Raw genomic sequence first — 14,360 nt, 5'->3', positions numbered from 1 at the left:
GCCAACTGGTACACTCCTTCAAGGATCGTCCCACGTTTCATCTCGACGAGAAAAAGCCACCACAAAAACCAAGTCAAAATTCAGGGGAACAGTCCCTAAAGCACCGGCAGTGAGACCAGCTGCTGCTGTTGCTGCTGCTATTGACGATTTGACTACGGATGTGGTTTCAATCGGCGACCCACCTAGTCCTACTAGTCCGCCACCAATGACCTCACGTTCCCCACCAAGGTGCTAAGAGAAAGTGAAGACAAACTTTCCCAATCGATAATGAACATCTTGCAGTGGAATTTAAATGGTTTCAAAGTTCCTGTGCATGAACTCAAGTTCTTCACATAGACCAGACCCTTATATGTGTGTGTCTTCAAGAAACACATTTCAAGGAATCCGATACCCCTGTGTTTAGGGGTTAACGTCTGTATTGAAAAGATGATCTTCATGGTGAGAGAGCTCAGGGAGGACTAGCAGTGTTCGTCCATGACACAGTTTACTTCTCCACTGTAACCCTAATTGTGAGACTACAGGCAGTTGCTGTCACTGTGCATTTTGTGTCCTTTCAGGTAAACTGTTCCCACTACCTTCCACTACAGGCCCCACTAGGTGACGAGGCACTTTCCGAGCTGATCAACCAGCTTCGCCCCCCCCCCCCCCCCCCCCCCGCCCCCTTTTCCTCTAAGGGGATTTTAATGCCCATAATATTCTATGTGGTAGTCTCTCCACCTGCCCAAGGGGACGAGTGGTTGAAAGTGGATTCCGATCTGACACCATGTGTCTCCTGAATATGAGGGCCATGACACATTTTTGCACAGCAACAGGGACATTCTCCGCCATTGATTTGACAGTTTGCTCTCCTGCTCCTGCGGACTCTGTTGAATGGAAGATGGCAGACAACCTCCAATCCAGTGAACCACATTCCTATTACAATCCGCCTTTTATAATGAATGGAGCGTGGGGGAACTCCACCCTAGTGGCTGCTATCCGAGGCGAAATGGACGCTTTATAGCCAGCTGGCTGTGCTTGAGCACAGGGACAGAGTGCACGACTGGGTGGGTCACATTACCGATGTAATCCATGCTGCTGCTGATGCATCTATACCTAAATCGTGAGGCCGTCACAGAAGGCAATCTGTTCCTTAGTGGAACGATCAGTGTCATTGTGCTATAGCGGACAGGTGGACAGCGCTGCGCAGGTTCCGGCATAGTCCAGCAGCAGGGAACCTTTGAGCCTCTCGGTTAGCGAGAGCCGAAGCCTGACTGACAGTGAAGGAGAGCAAGAAGCAATCGTGACACGAGCTTCTGAAGTCCATTAATCGGTCAACTTCCGCCACTGCAGTATGGGAATCTGTAAGGAAGTTATTTGGGGAAACAGATGACCTATCCATTAGGTGCCATAAAGGGCAATGGAGTCCTGAAAGTAACACCCGCCGGTATCTCTGACACCGTGGCGTGATACTTTTACGATGTAACATCATCCACAAGTCCAGTTCTTGGTTTTCAAGCATGTCTCAAAGTTCGGAAGAGGGAATATCTTGCTATTTTTCTCCAACAATGATGAGGCCTATAACTTCTTGTTGTCCATGTGGGAATTGGACACGGCATTAGCTGCAATTTGCGAGACCGTCCCTGGAGCAGACGTGATATATTATGGTATGATACAGCATCTTAACCCTGCATCTAAAGAAACCTTACTTGCTCTCTTCAATAAGATATGGGGAATATCCTGTCCTTTGTAGAGAATCCATAATGGTCGCCATCCTTAAACCAGGGAAGGAGCGCACACTGCTTGGCAGCTGTCGGTGTGTCGCTCTTGCCAGTAGAGCCGATTAACAATTCCTGCCTAGTCTGGACTCTGGAATCTCGAAATCTCCTCAGTCGTTTCCGGTGTCGATTTAGAAGATACTCTTCCACTCGTGGTAACCTCATCCTACTTGGAGATAGCTATACAGGAGGCATTCCTAAGCGAAAACAGCATTTAATACCCATCTTTTTTGACATTAAAAAAGCATACGACACTTTGTGGAGACACAATATGCTTCATCAGGTACACGAATGGGGCTTTCGTGGCCGCCTCCCCATTTTCCTGTGCTCCTTTCTTGCTGAACGTTACTTTTGGTACAGAGTCAGGAATACTCTTTCCGATAGATTTCCTCAAGTTTTTTGTATCCCACAGGTGAGTGTTTTAAGCGTGACTTTGTTCACAGTTGCGATCAATGGCATATCGTCTGCAGTGAGAAGTCTTGTGCACTGCTCATTGTTTTTGGATGATTTTTCTGTTCCACTTCTAGTCCCACATCTTCCTCTCTTCAGTTACAACTGACACTTAAAGTGACTGGAAGAATGGTTTGCTCGGACAGGTTTCAATTTCTCCCCAGAGAAAGCCGCATGTTTTGATTTTAATCGATATTGTTCTCTTTTTACACCTCCAGAACTAAAGCTGTGGGACACTGTTTTACTTTTTAAGGAGGTGGTGTGGTTTTTAGGTCTCTTATTTGATAGCAAACTTACTTGGCTGCCACATCTCAGGGAGCTCAAATAACGAGCCCTTAAAGTGCTTGATATCATGATGTGCTTGAATGGGAAGAACTGGGGTGCAGATATCCTGTTTGTTGCAGTTCTATAATGGTTTAGTGCGATTGTGTCTCGATTATGGCTGTGCGGTCTATGGCTCGGCATGACCAACATATTTAAAGATGCTGGACCCGGACGCCACGAGGGCATCAGATTGGCCACAGGTGCCTAGGATGAGCCTTATACCAAACTTGTGTGCAGGGGTAGGTGAGCCGCCATCAGCTGCTCAGCGGCGGTTCCTTGTGGCTAAATAGGCGCTCGAGCTCCGGTCATTTCCAACTTCACCCTGGTTGTTACTGAAACTAGAATGATTCTACATTTGACATAGTGCAACAAATTGTTCACTCCAGACTACATTTTTAGGAATAAATTTCTTGTTATTTTAAATGAGCACCAGGACTGTAACGTGGTATACATAGGTGGGTCCAAAGTGGGAGATGGTGTCAGTTGTTCTGTCATTTTTCCTGCCTATGTCTTTCGATTCCATCTGCCTTGTGCGGTTACTGTCTCTGATGCCAAACTTTATGTGATTTTTAAAGCTGTGGATCAGATGAAATGTGAATGTGGATCCCAATTCCTCATCTGTTCTGACTCGTTTAGTGCACTGCAGACAATCCGGTCTATGTACCCAGCAGATAGAAATGTCCAAAATATCTACGACACCATCCTGCACTTACGACGGCAAGGAAAGGAAGTCTCATTCTGCTTGGTACTAAGACATGTGGGAATGAGTTGACCGATACCACGGCCGAGGGGGCATGTGTGCTTCCCGACTTAACTGACTGCCCTATCCCTCTGTACACTGCACTGTTATTTCTGCGGAGGTCTGTCATGCGTCTTCGGGAGGAAGACTGGCTGGGCGTGACGGAAAGTAAGTTGCAATCAATAAAAGTGACTTTGAAGCCACGGTACCCCTTCTTCCGGCTACTTAGAATTGACGAAGTATTTTTAATGCATCTTCGGATAGGATACGGCAGCCTCACTCGTGGCTTCCTTCTCAGACGTGAAGAACTGCGTGTCTGTGGCACATGTGGTGTGCTGGCTAAGGTTTGCTACATTTGCACCGACTGTATTTTATATAATGATGATAGGGCTCAAACTGGTTTACTGTCAGACCTGCCCTCAGTTTTAGGTGATAATGAGCTGAATGTGGAATGAGTTTTACAATTTTCTGTTCATCTTCACTTCTACCTCAGCTCTTAGGTCGATGCTTTTAGTATGTTAGAGAACAACTGGCTCATCCCGTTGCTATTTTTATGATCCGCTGATCTTCTTTTCTGGACTTGCCTCTCAGTGGCCGTGCAGATCAGATGTCATTGTTTGTAATGGTCTTCCTTGACTCACTTGCTCCATTGTACTGTTCAGAGGAGTCGTGTGTGTTCGCGTAAAAAAGGGTACAAGGGAGTGTATACGGTCTAATATTGTATTTTGGGCTATCCTCATTTTGTATGCTGAAGCCCCATTCACCTCAAACAGTCAGCATACGGGCACTAATGAATGCGATGTTGAGTGCCCTTCAGATGCAGCCCCCCCCCCCCCCCCCACACACACACACACTGGTGTCTCATTTACTCATCTGCACAACCGTCTATTTTACACTGTCTCAACATAATCCACCACGAGACATACATTTGCCCACTGGAGCTTTCTACACTAGCCCAATCATGAGTCTCTACACAGATGCTGCCGAACTACCTCTGTCATTCCAGCGTGATGTTCTCCTCAGCATCTGTCCTCTATGCCCAACCATGAATTCTAAGTGTCCTTATTTAATGGCTCCTTTGACCACCAATATGCAGTAAGCGCATCATCTTGTTTGACTCGCAGAATTTGCTTCCATATGCTGTTCGGAATTTTAACCTTACACAACCTGCCACATTCCTGATGGGTGGAGCCCTCCATTTCCTTGGCTTTGTGCAAAGGTCCATATTCATCTTGGACTTAGTCAACTTCCCAAAGACACTATTATGGATTTGAGTCCAAGAATGCCTTCACTCGCATGCTGACAATGGAGCTAACGAGATTTTCACGTGGGTCCCTGGTCAGGAGAGTTTCAGGTACTAAAGCTGTGATGCTACTGCCAAAGCTGCAGTGAGATTACATAGGCCTCTTAGCTATTCTGTTCTGGCATGAAAACAGGTCTTCTCTATATGAGAGCAAACTGCTTTGATGACTTCCTCTGGCCCCTCTCAACAAGAGGAGATACTTTAGATACTTTTAACTAGGCTGTGTAATGGGCACTGTCATTTCAGTCACCATTATTTGTTAAGTGGAGACCCCACACCACTCTGTGCTTACTGCAAACAACCATTAACAATGCACAGTTTTCTGAGCCATTGCCAATTTTATGAGATGGAATCAAAAATTTTCAGGACTGGTGCTGCCATCTGGAAAGTGGGAGTAGTAGATTTTTGGACTGCTAGGTGGCGAAAGCTGCTTATCTGATGGGTCAGTGTGCGGAGTGGCATTCAGCTGGGAGGACATGTTGCGTGTCCACAGAGATTTCCATAATACTCTGTGTTTGGTGTGTGGCGATTTTATTATGGATCCACGAACAGAACAGCGCGTGTGTGTCAAAGTCTGTGCGAATCTCCAACCTTCTTGTGATGGGTAATCACGAGGGACAAGAGCTGGAGTTACGGTTATGACCCAGAGACAAAGCAGCAATCGTACCAGTGGAAGAGCCCAGGCTCTCTAAGACCCAAAAAAGTGAGACAGGTGGAGAACATTCATCATCGTTTTCTTTGATACCAAGGGAATAGTGCACAAAGAATTCATCCCACCTAACCAAACAGTGAATTCTGCATACTGCTGTGACATTTTGCGATGGCTCTGTGAAAACGTGCGGCGACGAAGGCCTGAACTTTGGCGTCAAGGGAACTGGCTGCTGCATTACGACAACACGCCCTGTCACACATCCTTGCTCACCAGGACTTTTCTGGCAAAAAACAACATTGCAGTTGTATCCCACCCACCGTACTTGCCAGATTTGGCACCTTGCGACTTCGCGCTATTCCCAAAACTAAAACTCAAGTTGAAAGGCCATCGGTTCGACACTCTAGAGAGGATTCAAGAACCACCGCTGGCGGTGATAAACACACTCAAAGGACAGGACTTCCAGAACGACATTTGACCAGTGGTAGAAGCACTGGAACTGTTGTGTATGAGGGGATGGGAACTACTTTGAGGGTGATGGTTAGCATTAGTCCAAAGATAAGGTTTTCAACAGATGGCTGCACCAGTCCCGAAAATTTTGGATAGCACCTCGTATAACCATTTATGTTTTAATATAATAGAGGGAAACATTTCACGTGGGAAAAATATATCTAAAAACAAAGATGATGTGACTTACCAAACGAAAGCGCTGGCAGGTCGATAGACACACAAAATTCAAGCTTTCGCAACAAACTGTTGCCTCATCAGGAAAGAGGGAAGGAGAGGGAAAGATGAAAGGATGTGGGTTTTAAGGGAGAGGGTAAGCAGTCATTCCAATCCCGGGAGCGGAAAGACTTACCTTAGGGGGAAAAAAGGACGGGTATACACTCGCGCGCACACACACACATATCCATCCACACATATACAGACACAAGCAGACATATTTAAAGACAAAGAGTTTGGGCAGAGATGTAGTCGAGGCGGAAGTGCAGAGGCAAAGATGTTGTTGAATGACAGGTGAGGTATGAGTGGCGGCAACTTGAAATTAGCGGAGATTGAGGCCTGGTGGGTAACGGGAAGAGAGGATATATTGAAGTGCAAGTTCCCATCTACGGAGTTCGGATAGGTTGGTGTTGGTGGGAAGTATCCAGATAACCCGGACGGTGTAACACTGTGCCAAGATGTGCTGGCCGTGCACCAAGGCATGTTTAGCCACAGGTTGATTCTCATTACCAACAAACACTGTCTGCCTGTGTCCATTCATGCAAATGGACAGTTTGTTGCTGGTCATTCCCACATAGAATGCATCACAGTGTAGGCAGGTCAGTTGGTAAATCACGTGGGTGCTTTCACATGTGGCTCTGCCTTTGATCATGTACACCTTCCGGGTTACAGGACTGGAGTAGGTGGTGGTGGGAGGGTGCATGGGACAGGTTTTACACCGGGGGTGGTTACAAGGATAGGAGCCAGAGGGTAGGGAAGGTGGTTTGGGGATTTCATAGGGATGAACTAACAGGTTACGAAGGTTAGGTGGACGGCGGAAAGACATTCTTGGTGGAGTGGGGAGGATTTCATGAAGGATGGATCTCATTTCAAGGCAGGATTTGAGGAAGTCGTATCCCTGCTGGAGAGCCACATTCAGAGTCTGGTCCAGTCCCGGGTAACCAAGGCCTGCCAACCCAAAGTTTGGTACAGATTTATTGATGACATCTTCATGATCTGGACTCAACAGTGAAGAAGAACTCCAGAATTTCCTCTCCAACCTCAACTCCTTTGGTTCCATCAGATTCACCTGGTCCTACTCCAAATCCCACACCACTTTCCTTGACGTTGACCTCCATCTGTCCAATGGCCAGCTTCACACGTCCGTCATCATCAAACCCACCAACAAGCAACAGTACCTGTAGTATGACAGCTGCCACCCATTCCACATCAAATGGTCCCTTCCCTACAGCCTAGGTCTTCGTGGCAAACAAATCTGCTCCAGTCCCTGAACCATTACACCAACAACCTGACAACAGCTTTCGCATCCCGTAACTACCCTCCCGACCTGGTACAGAAGCAAATAACCAGAGCCACTTCCTCATCCCCTCAAACCCAGAACCTCCCACAGAAGAACCACAAAAGTGCCCCACTTGTGACAGGATACTTTCTGGGACTGGACCAGACACTGAATGTGGCTTTCCAGCAGGGATACGACTTCCTCAAATCCTGCCCTGAAATGAGATCCATCCTTCATGAAATCCTCCCCACTCCACCAAGAGTGTCTTTCCGCCGTCCACCTAACCTTCGTAACCTGTTAGTTCATCCCTATGAAATCCCCAAACCACCTTCCCTACCCTCTGGCTCCTATCCTTGTAACCGCCCCCGGTGTAAAACCTGTCCCATGCACCCTCCCACCACCACCTACTCCAGTCCTGTAACCCAGAAGGTGTACACGATCAAAGGCAGAGCCACATGTGAAAGCAGCCACGTGATTTACCAACCGACCTGCCTACACTGCCAGCAACAAACTGTCCATTCGCATGAATGGACACGGGCAGACAGTGTTTGTTGGTAATGAGGATCACCCTGTGGCTAAACATGCCTTGGTGCACGGCCAGCACATCTTGGCACAGTGTTACACCGTCCGGGTTATCTGGATACTTCCCACCAACACCAACCTATCCGAACTCCGGAGATGGGAACTTGCTCTTCAATATATCCTCTCTTCCCGTTACCCACCAGGCCTCAATCTCCGCTAATTTCAAGTTGCCGCCACTCATACCTCACCTGTCATTCAACATCTTTGCCTCTGCACTTCCGCCTCGACTGACATCTCTGCCCAAACTCTTTGTCTTTAAATATGTCTGCTTGTGTCTGTATATGTGTGGATGTATATGTGTGTGTGTGCGAGTGTATACCCGTCCTTTTTTCCCCCTAAGGTAAGTCTTTCCGCTCCCGGGATTGGAATGACTCCTTACCCTCTCCTTTAAAACCCACATCCTTTCGTCTTTCCCTCTTTCCTGACGAGGCAACAGTTTGTTGCGAAAGCTTGAATTTTGTGTGTATGTTTGTGTTTGTGTGTCTATCGACCTGCCAGCGCTTTCGTTTGGTAAGTCACATCATCTTTGTTTTTAGATACATTTATGTTTTAATATATATTAGGCATCTAAATTATCAGATATTTTGGCCGATACAGTGTGTGCTGTAAATCACATTTTACTTTTTATTCGTTGCAGTAGTATGGCAACGAAAATTTAATTCTCAACTGTTTAAGCAAACTCCGCAAAGAGGAAGTGATAGATTTTAGCTCTCCCTCTACTCTTAGTCAGTTAGTCTCTTGAGTACAGGATGTGATCAATAAGTAATAGGACTGAATTAATTTAAACCAACTGATACAAATCCTTAGTGTTCCTCAAAGTAGCACCTTTGTGCTTTGGCACAACACGTATAACGTGATTCTCACTGCACATATGCCTTCTGGAAATTGCTTTCCATTATCCTCTTTAGAGATTCCATCGTGGAATTTTGGACATCTTCTACGAAGCCAAGTCAGTGTCCCTTGAGGTCTGGCCTAAGTCGGGGAAAGAGGAAGAAGCCCGCTGGTGACGGATTTGGACTGTAGGGAGTGTGAGGCAACGTGGCAACCCCGTGCTTGGCCAGGTGTTCCAACACCTGCAGCATGCAGTGGCACAGCGCATTGTCAAGGTGCAGCTTCCAACAAGTGGCGATGTCTGGCTGCACTCGGAGGATGCGTTAGTGCAACCTTTCAAGCAGTTCCACATAAAATTCAGGATTCACAGTTTGTGCAGGGAACACAAACTCCCAGTGAACCACACGATGACGGCCAGAAAAGTAGATGAGCATAGTTTTGACCCTTGAGTTGCTCATTTTGGCTTTCTTCAGAGACAGAGAATTGGCGGTGAGCCACTCACCGCTCTGGCATTTGGTCTCCGCGTCGTACTCAAAACAACACAATTTGTCACCGGTAATCACACTGTGAAGAAAATTTGGGTTTTCTTAGAGGACACAGTTCAGAATTCCTTGGGAAATTTTCATACGATTCATTATTTGTTCGTAACTCAGAATTTTTGGCACAAACTTCGTGCACACCTTTTGCAAGACCAAATCCTCGGCAACAGTTTTTTGGATGGCACCGTATGAAATCTCCAACTCATCAACCATCAGATGAATATTTAAGTGCCATTTGGAGCTCAGGAGTGCCTTTACTTTGGCCACATTTTCATCAGTATTTGAAGTTGATGGGCGACCAGCGTGCTGGTCGTCTTGACGAGTTTCTGCCCCTCCCGGAACACCCTGTGGCACTCAAACAGTGTTGAACGCCTCACGGCCGCATCCTCATAGGCGTCCTTAATCAATCCGAGGGTCTCCGTTGGGGTTTTTCTGAGTTTCGTGTAGAATTTGATGGCGTAGTGCTGCTCGAGATTTTTCCCTTTCTTGAATCTCATTCTGGAGGGTGACAATTCAATCCCGTGTCCAGCCATCCTAGTTAGGTTTTCCGTGATTTCCCTAAATCGCTTCAGGCAAATGCTGGGATGGTTGCTTTGAAAGGACATGGCTGGCTTCCTTCCCAATCCTTCCCTGATCCGATGAGACTTGATGACCTCGCTGTTTGGTCTCTACCACCAAATCAACCAACCCATCTTGAAACGCGACTGCACTACTGAATGGAGGACCACAAAAATCGACGAGCTCACTCTCTGCTCCGCTGCAGGTGATTGGAAAAATGTCTGTCTGTCCGGAAGGCTCCCCACTATCACATGCAGGTGGTCCAACCCCCCTCCACCGCTCTGTTCGCGCTACAGAAATTCAGTCCTACCACTTATTGATCACACCCTGTATGATTTACTTAAAATTCATTCAGTAATTGACACGGTCAATTGCAGGTGCTTATGACCTCATCTGGTTTGCCCTTTAAAGCAACAATAAATTAACCACAGTTTCCAGTTTTTGAACCATGTTATAGTCAGTTTAATTGAAACTGCACTTCCCAGACATCTTGTAAAATTTATGGATCAACCACTTCAGTTTTCAGTATCTGAAATGAAAAGGCCATTAACAATAGGTTTGTAAAAAAATGTATTCATGGAAATCTGTTAATTACACTGCATGCAGTTGATCAGTGTGCAGTTAGCAGAGGGCTTAGGTTTAACCTGTCACCGCTTAAGCATGGAAAAATGAACACTACTACAAATTCCATTTTAATTGAGAGGGATAACCCTTTCCCAGGAATAAAGTAATTACCATAAACTGGGGCTACTTTGGGACTAATGGGGTAATATTAGGACAGTGACACTGCAGTTCAATTTTAAATCTCCTGCAGCTGCAACTTGCGAGATCCAGGGTCTCTGCAAGCTCTGATCTTTGCTGCCATCTCTAAAGTTTCCACATACCACCTGTGCTAGGCAGTGGCCATTTTCATATTCGTGCCAGTGGTGACAAGTGGTAAGTGTGCTGCAAACTTTCACACATGAAAGCGGAACCACATTTGGACCATGAGAGACAGGTAAGTATAGCAAATGATAAATGTTTTAGCTAACATTTCTATGAATGTGGAACAAAATCTTATCACTGTAACTGCTTTTGTCAGTAATGAGATTTTCATGGGGGCAACTTACCTCACAGATATGTTTAACTAATTTTGATTATCTCTTTTGTTTTAGGAACCATCCAAGTATGGTATAGAAATATAGACAGGTTCTGGGGTCGAGAGAATACAGGAATTATACTGAGGAAAATGTAATTAAAGTGAAAACCCTGGTGTACCAGTAGGTGTCTCAAAGGTATGGAATCCCAAAGTACACAGTTCTAGTAAAAGTTAAAGAAAGGCATGGAGGGACAGTTGACAGGAATTGTGTATTTAGAGTCAGAAGAGGAACAGTGTTTCCCAAGCAATAGCTTTATCAACTTTTGGATTTCCCATGCAGACATTCAGCCTCCGGTGTGAAATAAAGGTGTACCTTGATGGATATGGCAGGAAGGAAGCCAGATTTAAAAGCAACTTCCCAGGAAGAGACTGGGTAAGACAATTTAAACAAAAGCACAATGCTCATTTGACACACAATGTGGCGAAAACATCACGTTTGCAAGAGCATCAAACGACAATGAAATTGTGAGTGCATTCTTTGACGATTTAGATGAAAGGTGCTGTGCCTGAGAATGTGTGGAATCAACGATGAAACCAATTTAGTTGATGATCCAGGGTGTGCGAAAATAATTGCTGAAAGGGGCACAAAGTACCCTGAACAAATACGGAAGTCGTCAAAAGTGTACAATCTCATAACTGTGTGTGGTACTTCAGTGGGAACACTCGCCCACTTTCACGTAAATTACAAAACCAACAAATTGTGGGACACATGGATGGCAAACAGGCCATTGGGAGCCGGAATAACAGAATCAAGAGTGGGTGGTTTGACAGTGAGTGCTTTGAAGTTTGGTGTATCCAGTTACTACTGCCTACCTTGAGATGAGAAGGTGGTGTTAATGTGATGTTTAAAGCTTTCCTGGCGTACTGATTGTTCTCCCGTGTTGTTATGGAATAGGTGGTGTTAAGCTTATTATAGGCGACAACATGAACTCACATATCAATCTTGAAGTGCAGCATTTGTGTGAAGAGTACAACATTAAGTTCATTGCACTGCCACCGAATGCAACCCATTTTCTGCAACTGCTTGATGTTGCGTACTTTCAACCTTCTGAAGTACAGCGGCATAAGATCCTTGAAGACTGGAAACAAACAGCAGTGGGCAGCAAGTGCAGCTCTGTGACCAAGAACCAGTGCCCCTCCATGTTCAAGCAGCTGTGGGAATGTCTGACCTCAAGAAGAGAGAACTTGAAAGCAGCCTTCTGGAAAACTGGCATCTACCCCTTGAATCGCCAAATTGTGCAGGAGAAAGTTTCTGTCATTCATGATGACCTGGAAACAAACTTCACAGCAGTCATTGGAGACACCTTCATGGATCAACTCATGCAGAAGAGAAATGAAGGAACTAAATAGCGTCAAACAGTGAGGTGTAAAAGGATAATGTACCCACAGGAAAGAGCATTTCTGCAGAAGATGGTTTTGCTACCAGGATGAACAAGCCACCCACTTCAGAAGAAAGAACCAACACTGCAGAGAGAGCTCCTCATGTGGCAAAGATGATGGTAAACAAAGAGGACACATCCATTGACACTGGCGAGAGCTCATCTTCTGTACCTTATACAGAATCAGATGACACTGTAATCATGGATGCTGAGTATGAAGAAGATGAATCCAAAGACACTGATGAGTCTTCACCAGCCCACTTGGTTACACCCTATGGGAACGAAACAGAGGCTGTGTATGAGGGGATGTATGTATTTGTCACATATGAAAGTAAACAGTGCCAAGGAAAAAAAAAACAACGAAGGGTTACGTGGTGTCCGTCATGGAAAAATGTGGAAGCAAGTGAAAGGATAGTCTAGAATATGTCGCAGATGATGTACAAATCATCATCCCACCAGAGCAGTATTTTTTATGTTAAGGAGTTGGGGCTGCATGCTCTGGACTGAATTTTACCAGATGCCTTTTTTATTTTTTGGTGATTTGCATTCTTTCATGATTTTGTATCTGTTCGTAGTTACTAATTTCTCAAATTCTGTAATGTGTTTAATCTATCAATTTTTTTCAGAATTTATATGTTATTATTACTTTTATGCCAGTACTGGTCCAAATAAGTGTTAGTAGTCTAACATTTGGACAGTTTTTTTTAGCTTGAGAAATGACTTGTCCCAATGTTACTCCAACCCATGGGGTAAAATTGGGACAAAATCTGAGGGACTCACATCACAAAGGAATAGTTAAAGAACAAAATTCATTTCATATTCAAAAAGAGGAAAGTTAAATCTATCAAACTAACTTACATTTAGGGTCATTTAATATCCAAAAACTTTTCAGAAATCCAGGAAAATTCTATAAATCATCCCAGAGCAGTCCCAGTTTATGGTGAATAATACTTTTTTTTTCCCCCCTATAGACACTGTTTTCACAGTATTTAGCCTATTAACGAGCATCAGTATGTCATAATGCCCTATGTCTGGATTATCAGAGAATCTTAAATTGCATATACTCTGTACTGCCATTGCAGAGTACTGAATAATTAGTGAAATCATCAGCGAATTTTTTAAAGCGGTGGTGAAGGAACTTTTTGCAGCAACTATGAGGGTGGTTTGAAAAGTTCTCGGAATCACCATGAGAGGTCAGCACTAGCGCAATGAGTTGTTCACGTGATATTCATTGGACTGTTGCCTGTAAACATGTGCCGTGTCAGTGCTCTTCGAAGAGAGCTGTGCCAGTGACGTGGCTCTGTTGTTCCCGTGTAGTGATTTGCGAAGAAGTAAAAAATCAATATTCAAGCAGTGATAAGTACTTCTTCAAGAAAGGTATGAAAGCAAAGGACATTCATGCCGATCTCCAGAATAAACTGGGGTAATCTGCTCCGTATTCAGCTGTTGACAAGTGGACAAATAAATTTAAATTTTGTCTGGCGAGCTTAGATGATGATCCGCACAGTGGTCGGCCAAGATGTGTCGCTACTCCAGAAATCATTTCAAAAGTGCACAAAATGATCATGGAAGATCACCGATTGAAAGTACGTGAAATTACTCATGCTTGCCAGATGTCATCTGAAAGGATATATCACATTTTAACTGAAGTATTAAAAATGAGAAAATTATCTACACGATATGTGCCGTGACTCTTGATGCTGGTTCATAAACACATGAGAATGGACATATCGGAACATTGTTTTGCCTGTTTGAGGTGAAACAAACAAAATTTTTTGTGCCAGTTTGTGACGACAGATGCAACTTGGATGCAATTCTATACCCCAGGGAAAACAACAGTCAAAGCAGTGGAAACATACTGATTCTCCGCCACCAAAGAAAAAACAAAGGCAATTGCTTCGGCGGGAAAGGTCATGCCATCACTCTTCTGGTAAGCGAAGGGGATTCTGTTTGAAGATTATTTCCCCACTGGGCAAACAATTTCTGGAGAACACTATGCTAACCTCCTGGACAAATTGCAACAAAAGATACGCGAAAAAAGCCCAGGTTTAGCAAGGAAGAAAGTTATCTTCCGTCAAGACAGTGCGCGCCCGCACCCATGTGCCAACGCCA

Source organism: Schistocerca nitens, chromosome 4 (genome assembly GCF_023898315.1).
Source record: "Schistocerca nitens isolate TAMUIC-IGC-003100 chromosome 4, iqSchNite1.1, whole genome shotgun sequence".
In the NCBI taxonomy this organism is placed as follows: domain Eukaryota; kingdom Metazoa; phylum Arthropoda; class Insecta; order Orthoptera; family Acrididae; genus Schistocerca; species Schistocerca nitens.
Note: the sequence above shows the minus strand (reverse complement) of the source record.